Source organism: Mercenaria mercenaria, chromosome 1 (assembly GCF_021730395.1).
Source record: "Mercenaria mercenaria strain notata chromosome 1, MADL_Memer_1, whole genome shotgun sequence".
Classification (NCBI taxonomy): domain Eukaryota; kingdom Metazoa; phylum Mollusca; class Bivalvia; order Venerida; family Veneridae; genus Mercenaria; species Mercenaria mercenaria.
Window position 1 is genome coordinate 70,060,222 of NC_069361.1, and position 10,449 is coordinate 70,070,670.

Here is a 10,449-nt window from a genome sequence, read left to right on the forward strand (position 1 = left end):
TTTTCTGATAATACTCCTCATTAAATTAGTGGCTGTACCTGCTAGATCGCTTACCGGACCTTTAATAAACAGGTAAAATAAGAATTTTTCAAGAATATACGTTATAAATTGATCGGCACTTATAACACACTCTCGATATTTTGGAAATTAACTTTTATATTTATAAAACATCTCATATGTTTAGAACGTTGTAGTCAATAACTTAGTAAAAATAATGTTATGATATTATTTTATTCATTTTACTCGACATTTTTAGATATATTTCAAAATACCAATATCTATAAGTAACAGTTGACTTGTTATTTGATCTCAGAATCATTCTTATTGTGCACAATTATGAAAAACAAACATTCATAAGCATTTTGTAACGCTTTAAAATGAGCAGAGGTTGTAAAATGAACGAAATAATATTATAGCATGACTCGACTTTGCTGACATTTAAAACACTGATTAACAATAGATATGTCTCAAAGTAGCGGGAATTTACTAAAACAAAATTGTAACTTTGTGATATGAAAGATATTGCCAGGTGAACTTCATGGCGATGTACTCGTTATCTGCTCATTCACATTGGAGACGTACACAGTTGTCCTTCGTTCTATGTATTAAGAACATTGCTTCAATGCTACCTCAGATAATAGGCGTATTATTTAATTTTCATATGGTAAACAAGATACATTCATTTCTTTTATTGTTTTTTTTTTGTTTTTATTTACAAAAAATGCTTTTGTTTTACAACAGATTATGTTGATGGTTAAATAATAAACTCCGTCTTTTTTAGCTATCGATAATTGTATTATTTTATTGGTTGGTGCCTTAAGGACGCTCGCTACAGTTTCCTAATTTTTTTCTCAATAATAGATTTTGATGAAATGTTTTGTATTAAAAGATCATGTTATGATGTATTGAAAAATGAAATAAAAATACTAGGTCACCAGGTTTGTTTCAATTTAATTTGCCCCTAGATATGGTGCTATTTTAAACATTTTTCAAAATTTCTGTAATCCTAAAATATATTTCATTAAAGTACAATAATCAGCATAAATTTGATTATCTAAGCATTTTTATAACGGAAAACAATATATCTATTTGAAACGTGCTCAGAGAAATCAAAAGAACATGATTTTGTAAAGAAAAGAATACTTGTTCAGTAGATCCAAGGGCTGTTTTTGCATATTTTTGTAAGTTTTAAGTTGGTACTTCTGCAGTTTTATCTAGTTTCACATAAAGAATTTAATCAAACTATGCACATACCTTTGGTTATGTCTACTAAATCTAAAACAAAAAGAAAATTGATAGGTCACCAGACTAGATTTCGCTTAAATCAAATTACAACGAGGTGGAGTGTGGCGGGCATTTATACAACGCAGGTTGGCACGAAATACTCTTTCAGTGTTTGAGCAAATGGCTTAGAAATGTATATATAAAATTATCAAACGGCAGATTTCTTAATAACCGGATTTTAAGGTGTTTCAGAAGCATTTTGATGTCATAGAACGATGAAAGTTTCCGCCTTTTTTTAACAAAACCTATAGTTTACAAATGTACGGTACGGGTACGGTACGGGATTAGAAACAGCTGTGACTCAATGCAGAGTTGGAGCGTTAGTATAAATAACAGACTCCAGTATATATCGGACTGAAGCAATTTTAACTAAAAGTACTTCAAATGTATATATTTTGTAACCATGGTGATACTTACTCTAACCTTTAGTCAGTATATTATACATTTTGTACATTAAATGCATGCGACCATACAATAATTTGCGAATTTTTGCCGTACGCGACATTAGATAATCTGTTCCGGGCATGCGCAGAAGACCGCACCAAAACTGCAGTGAGCTACATCGAAACCAAATTGGCACGGTGTTGGGGTAAATATCGACCCGTCCGGAAAAATTGTAGCGAGTGCCTTTAATTTGTGGGATGTTGTGTTTTTAAAGCGCAGTGTTTTCATGGATTGATATGTTTGTGCCTGAATATATGACGATGATGGTGACAAATGTTTGATGTATACCTCTGTATATCACATATTATATTATGTAGTTTTCATACTTGGCGCATATTGTTATTAAGCTTTGTTTTATTGATGAGTCCTTATTTATTGAACTTGTTTTGAGACATCATGTAAATAAATTCTTTTTACTTTATGGTGTTCAAGAACGTTCCATCACAATACGTACTAATAAACAGAATGGAACAATTATTTTTCTGTGAAACGAAATGGCAATCTGTTTGCAATTATTTCATATATATATTTGCGTACGTCTTTTCAGATTTGGTAGAAGGAAGTATTGTTACGTTACAGTTTGTCCAGTATACTTACTTAGTTGTGTTTCCGGCATCTTACAACATTTTGGTAAGAAATAATGAGGTTTTTTTTTAATTTAAATACTTTCATTCAATTGATTATATAAGCAGACCATTTAAAGCATAAAACTCAACCAAACAGATTCATAGCAGAATCAATTAATATACTGATAACGAAAATTACAATATCCATTCACACCTTGGCATCGGAGTATCAATACGCGAAAACTGTATATGAACATTGAATAGACTCCATGATCCCAATGAATCGGAAAGAATTCGAATATTGACTCAAAAGCAGCATCTATTAGCGCAGAAATGTAATCATTTATATCCGCATATAACTGAACTGAAATCTTATAATTAGAGACAAAAACAATGAAATCCATATCAAGATCTTTTGGAAGCATACTTTGCAACCAGGCACGTCTTTTATGGTATGATTAGACGTAAGGAAAGAAGTAAACATTATGCAAGTTCAATTAAATGATAGGATAGTACTCTTTAAGGTTGATAGAAATCATATCCAACATATCGCTATGAACATAAAGTGTCTTTCATTCTCACATTCATCGTATGTGAGCCTGAAAATATCCTCTCATATCAACTGAAGGAACCAGTTCCTTTTCATGAAATTCAATCTTAAATGCAGTCCGGCAGAAAAAAAAACATTCTTTGTTTCCTTCAGACGCAATAACTCCGGCCGACAGGAATATCAAAACCCGCTAGAAAAATACAGCGAACAAGGAAGAAATCCGTCCTGCCGAAATTAAAAAAGATGCACTTAAAACACGGTTGTGATGTAATCCTTTGTTAGTTTTGTCCATTATATATGTAGTAGTGCAAATGGTAGCCTCCTTAAGGAGGTAACCGGTCTACATCTGTAAACAAAGGTTTTTATATATCAAAATGTTCTTTAGGAACTGTAGAGTATAGAACTGCTTGATGCAGTTGCAATATCTGTGGTAGATTACCGTTATTCAAGATGGCGTCCAAGATGGCCACCAAAATAGATAGGTTTACATTTATTTACGTTTACTTGTAAAATAATAGCATATATTGTGTTATTAAGCATATATTGACTGGACAGTAAGATATAAATAAGAAAAACGCAGTAATATAGAGAAAAGAAACAAATAATACTATAATTAAGGAAGTTCAGGCCAAAAACAAACAGAAATAGTACATTTCATAAGGGTTTCCAAACATTTTTGCTCTGTATGTATTCAATATTGCAAAGATAGATTAACTACAGGTGGTCCCTTTTAATACTTCTTAAACATTTTTATTTATGGTACACAATATACATTTACTTTCCCAGCTGGTTATTTATCTGTGTATTTGACATAGTTATTTCCCTTGTTACCATTTTTGTCATGAAAAAATCTGAGAAAGAAAACAGCTATAAAGTATAAGGTGCATAAATAATTTCTTGTAAGGACAATCTTCTTTTAAGATGTACTGTCCATATGTAGATTTTGAACTGAATTTAAGGGTCATAACTTATTCATTCAAAAGTGGTGGTATACGAACAAAAACAAGAACACCTCCGTTTTCAGATAATTAAAGGTATGGCATCCTTCGTACGAAGTACAAATGCAATACAAAAAAGTGGAAACTTCACAGGTCGCCAAACACGACAAAAACGAAAATGTTGCAGGCTCGGTTTGATTGAGCCTGTTCATGGACGGTAGTGGAAATGCATGCTACCGTCCACGCCCTCTAGCCGCGGGTTGAGCAGAACTCAACATTTACACATGTTAAAAGTACAATAAGCAATTTTGAGACATCCGCAGGTCATATGTAACTCATATAACTCTAGAAACTAGTAAAATATTACAGAAACATTGTATAAAAATATAAATGGTCTAGGAGGGTTTGATTCCATTATAATGTATTTATCAATGAGTAGTTCCATGGTAGCTTTTGATCACTTTTTTTTGGAACTGAAAACCCAAATTGCCTAAAATGTCTAGAGGTACGTCCAAGGATAATTTATAAAATCTAAGAATCACTTGGGTAATTTGCTCAAGATGTCAGTCTCACGGCTTCATATGTATCGCTCAGATATCAGGACAAACTTGATGAGGACATCAGCTACGGGGTGGGAGAGGTAATTGATTAGAAGTTAGCAACATTAACCAATACACTATGGAAGTTCTTATTCCAAATTAAATTGTCTTTCTCATTATAATATCTCTATTTCTGTACTGTATCTTCCTTTTTCTCTTCTTGCTGACAGATCTTAATTTGTTTTGACAAGTTGAATTCTTTCTGCAATTGTTTAAAATCATATCAGGCCAGGGCGCAGCAGTTTATATGTGTTTACGTTCAACAGGGCAAGACAGAAATTAAACATAACTTCTGTATTGTCTTCATTGCTTCTTGGTGATATTAATATCTGCAATATTCAATCATGTGACCTTGAAGTACAAAACAGACTTGACAAAACCAAGAGAACGAAGAGAATATTTCTAAAGGTGCACATTTCATTTTCGCATTAGAAAACTCAGTCACATATTGTATTATATTCTTTTGTTCTATGCTTTCATAAGATCGGCTTATCGAGTCTATTAATGAAGCAATAGCAACAGATTAGACATTGATACCAAATTCAATCAGTGTGTGTCATGTAAATGTTTTGCATATACATTAATGTCAGTGATAAACACATATTCATAATGGTTAGTGTCTACAGACGATTGAGTAAAGATAGAACCAAACTGTGAACTGTTGTATGTAACAGATGAGTCTATCATCTTTAACATGTTATCTCCCAAGTTGTTTTATCTGTTATGAAATACACCCAGTTTTTTTACAAAGAGTGCAATGTGCAAATGCATTTCCATAGGAACATCCTGATTATTTGATATAAAAGGAATTATAACATTGTTGTCTTGAAACAAATATCTTATTAAATATCAAAAGGTTAAGTTGCACAGAGGTCAAAATCAGTATTACAGGCAATTCAAAACCACCAAACACCTCATCCAACAAAAAAAAGTTATATTATGAAACGTACATCAAGAACATTCTTGACATCAAACAGACAACTAGTAAAATTAACTCCGAATGCACTGGCAAATATACTTAATAAACAGTATCAGCTTTTTTTCCAGAGTTCTGCACTCTCACTGACCCAACTGTGTAAGAATGCCATTGGAAAAACCAAATACCCAACTATGGCTGATATTGTCTTTGACCCCAGAGGTATCCTGAAACTTATCCAAAAGCTGCTACCCCAGATTTGATTAAGCCCATTGTCCTGAAGAAGCTCTGATATGAGATCCTTGACATAGTATTACTGATTTTTAAAGATCCCTAAATATTGGTCAGCTTAAAGCGGAATTGACGAAGACAAATGTTGCCGCACGGTTTTAAAAAGGTGATACTAGTGACCCCGCAAACTATATGTCCATATCTCTAACGTGTGTTCTATGCAAACTCTTATAACATATTATTGCGCTAGCCTATCCACACACTTCTCAAAACAGAACACTCTATATGAGCTGCAACACGGGTTACGGGAAAAACGGTCCTGTGAGACCTAGCTAATAGAACTTGTTGATGAAATATCAAGGAATCTTTTCTCAGGCAAACAAACCGATCTTATCCTACTAGACTTCAGTAAAGCCATCGACAAGGCCAATCACCTTAAATTAATATTCAGACTCCAAGAACATGGTGTTCCCAAATAAATCGGGTCTGGGATCAAATTCTTCCTGATCACGTACCTGTCACACTAGGGGTCCCCCAGGGCTCTGACCTGGGACTCCTGCTCTTCCTACTGTACATTAACGATCTCAATAATACACTCACCTCCCAGGTACGGCTATTTGCAGATGACACAGCCGTGTACCTTGAAGTTTCCTCCCTCACAGATTGCCAAATGTTATAAACTGATCTTCTAAACTTAGAAACTTGGGGAAAATGTGGGATATGGAATTTAACCTTAACAAGTGTCAGGTCCTTCACATCACACGTAGCAGAAAGCCCACCTAGTTTCCCTATAAACTACATGGTCAGACACTGTCCCTAGATAAGGATGCAAAATACCTTGGTGTCGACATCAGCCACGACCTCAGCTGGAACGCACATATCAACAGAATAACAACAAATGCAAACAGAACATTATGTTTCCTTAAATGCAACATCAAAACAAAACACGAAAACGTCCAAGCACTCTCATACAAAACACGGGTCAGGCCACAGTTAGAATTCGTCTCATCTGTAAGGTCCTCTAAACACAGGTTAACATATATAAGCTGGAAATGGTGCAGCGACACACAGTCAGATGGGTTACAAACGATCATTCACGAAACAGTAGCTAGCGTAACGGACCTACAAAACACCTAAAGCTGGAGAACACTTGAGAAGAGACGTCTAGATTCCAAAGTGGTCATGTTCTACAAGATTTATCACCATCTTGTAGCCATCCCGCTTCCAGCTTACAAAGAAGCCCCAGCCAGGTTCACCAGACAGATGCACCCTCTCGGTCTCCACCAAATTCATGTCAACACGGACTTCTTTAAATTCTCCTTCTTTCCTCACACCACAGTCCTATGGAACAGACTACCCAGTATATTGCGACTCTGTCTGATCTTGAATCCTTCAAGCAGGCATTGCCTTGTTCCAGTATTAAATATATAGTTGTTTTAACCTTCTTTTACTCTAGATCTATTACTGTTTTCAACATTTCATCAATCATGCTATGTCTCATAGATTCACTATGTCTTGAAGACTTCTTGCAGTTTAACTTTATTCTTCACTAATACCCGTCGTGCACCCTGCCCATAAAGAGGCGTGAGGCAGTAAACATCGATAGATAGATAGGTTTTGCAGCTATCATGAACACCATTTTGGATATTAGTAATGTTCCATAAAAATAACTTTTTATAATCGTCTTGACAACATAACATACATTTTAGTGCATTTCAATAAGATATATACAATTTAGCTCTCCTGTATATACATAAGTCTCCATATACAGAAATTCAACAATTTTTGGTGGCCATTTTGGATTCCATATTTAATATCAGTTATCTACCACACAAGATGCAATTCTGTAATCTAGAGAGTGAAATGTGTAAATGCATTTCCAAAAGACAGTTTTGACTATTTGTTAAAGGAATTGTAACATTGCCAGTTTGTCCACAAAGTCTTGAAACAAAAATCTTACTTAATTTGGCAGCCATCTTGAATGCCATTATGGATATTAGTGATGTTTCATAAAAATAACCCTTTTATTATCTTTTTGACAACATAACATACATTTTAGTGTATTTCAATAAGATGTATACAATTTAGCACCCCTGTATATCCATAAGGCTCCATATACAGAAATTTAACAATTTTTGGCGGCCATTTTGACGCCATCTTGAATATCAGTTATCTACCACACATGATGCAACTGCATCATGCAGTTCTGTAATCTACAGATCCTAACAAACATTTTGGTATATAGAAACCTTTGTTTACGGAGATAGACCGGTACCTTGTCAGTTATGCTTAGGTATTTGCAGTATTAATGTTATTGTGCCGATACCGCTCTATACACCCGATTATTTTACTATACCTGTCCATTACTAACCTGTAACTATACACTCTTAAATTAATGGATACTTTAAGAATGGACAGTTACAGGTTAATAATGGACATACATAGTAACAACTTTGTGCGTTGAGATGTGTGAGTACATCAAACTATGAAATTCTAAAGTTTCGAAATATAAACTGCAACGTTTTACAGAAATTGTAGCTGCGATAAAAAAATCTGATGGGGAAAGTATGACTGACCCAAATCGGACCCTAGATTATCAGTTAAATAAAAATCAAAGAATATGCCTAAAGTATTTACAGAAAGTTAGTTTAAATCTCTTTGTATACTCCTAAATCGTGAAAGAAAAATATCGCAGAAATACACCTGGTATGGCATTTTCAGCTGAAACTAGGCAACGTAATGTACAAAAACATAATTTTCCTTTCTTTTGCAAATGCTGCATATCCAAATTTCTTATGCAATGTTCCTGTAAAATTATTCCTTTTTTTTGCCATAAAAGACATTTATTTAAGTCCTACTCAGAAATGTGCCAATTCACATTTCTACTACAAAGACAAAAAAGGAAGTCAAATGTCCCAAAGTTTTACTACACGTTTCGGTATTACAAGAAAATGTGGCTGTAATGACCTTATCATGACAATACAATTTTCTTGTATTAAAGATATCATCTATTATGATAACGAAATATTTTCTCGTAAAAACGAGATATGAAGTCGTCATGTAAAGATCTCGTAGTTATGTGACACGGGAATGCGGGTAATTTTCTTGTAATAATGATAGAATATTTCGTAATAACGATAAATTTATTATAGTTACAAAATGTGATAAGGGTAATTTTCTTGTAATAATGATACCTCGTAATTATGGGATTAAGTCTTATTTTTCTTTTCTTTTTTTTTTTTTTTTTTTTTTGAAAGAATCACATTGACTTTTGTAGTTTGAAGATTGATGTAAAAAATCCATTTTCTGTTTTGTAAACTCCAGATGAAATAAAAATTGCGAATTTTGTTATGTTTGATTTAATAACGAGTTTCTCCTACCAGCCAGCCATAAAAATGGAAGAAGTAGAAAAAACTTTGTAAAACATAATTTTGCAATTTTCATGAGATTACCTTTTAGAAGTACATTTATTAATGATATATTAAAAATTAAAGACGTCTCCGGCAGAATTCAAAACTTCCTTCTTTTATCAAGAGAGACCTTTGGAATGATACATTCTTTTACTTGGTTCTTAAAGAAGATAAGACAAATGCATACTGTCACATCCTGTTGTATAATTTTTAAATCAGACAGTAAGGTTTCCTCCCCAACTTATTAAAAATTAGAATTTCAAAGCAGAAATAAATTCAAATCACGTTTCATTTTTAAAACTTAATACTTATAGAGAATAAGAAACGATGTTTATGGTAAATAGCATTTTCTCGGCATGTCTGTTTTATCAAAAATGCTGAATAATATTTGAAAAATATATACATATATTTTAGAATGTTTCCACCCGGATCCATCATAGTATTAAATTACTTGATCTATATAAAACTGCAAACTCAGCACGAACAAAGCATGGACAACTACTGATGCACATATCATAAGACAAAGTTAAATTTTAGTAAAGGTTCTTCAAAACATTCAAATATAACAAAACGAGATCTCTTTTAAACTTTTCTAAAAAAATAATTGCAATTAATCATTATATGCAATTTAATTTTTACTCCGTTTCACTTGTTTTTAGATACCGCCTCGGTAGCCTAGTGGTAGAGCGTCCGCTTCGAGGGCGGGAGGTCGTGGGTTCGATCCCCGGCCGCGTCATAGCAAAGACGTAAAAAATGATACTAGCAGCTTCCTCGCTTGGCGCTCAGCATTAAGGGGATAGTTCTAGGACTGGTCAGCCCGGTGTCAGTATAATGTGACTGGGTGGGGTATCATGCCACGTGTCTACGGCGTGATATTCCAGTGATTCAGCACTATAAAGTTGTGCATTGTGCTCACTGCTACAAGTAGACACCGTCGTTTATATAACTGAAAAATTGTTGAAAAAGACGTTAAACCCGAACACAAACAAACAAAACTTGTTTTTAGTTTAATTAAGAGACACAAATCAATGTATTGTCTTTGCCTTAAAGAGGCCAATATTAGAAAAATTATATAATATCACGACAATCTTGACTTTTTCGTGAGGACCATGTTTTAAGTCAGAGAAAAGCCTCAAACTATCCATTATGTGAAAGAATGGACAATCTCGGAGCGTTGCGCCTCGATATACAGTTTTCTGTTTTTCTCCTTTATTTAGTTTTTGCACGCAACCGTTTAGTTTTAACCCCTCTTATGTCTACTGAACGCAATCAAAGAAATTGATAAAGATTATTCCATTATCACAGAGCTTGACAAGTACTTTAATCATTTTATATTGCAAGAGAACTGAAACCTTGATAGCAGTTCTGTATGTAGAATACTTTTCTACACATGATTGAATAAAACACGCTTTTTGCAACGGTAACGAAATATATGTACCACATGGTTTGTACTTATTCCTCCTTCAGTTCGGTGTTAATTATAACCTTTTTTACAAGTACAGCTCACAATA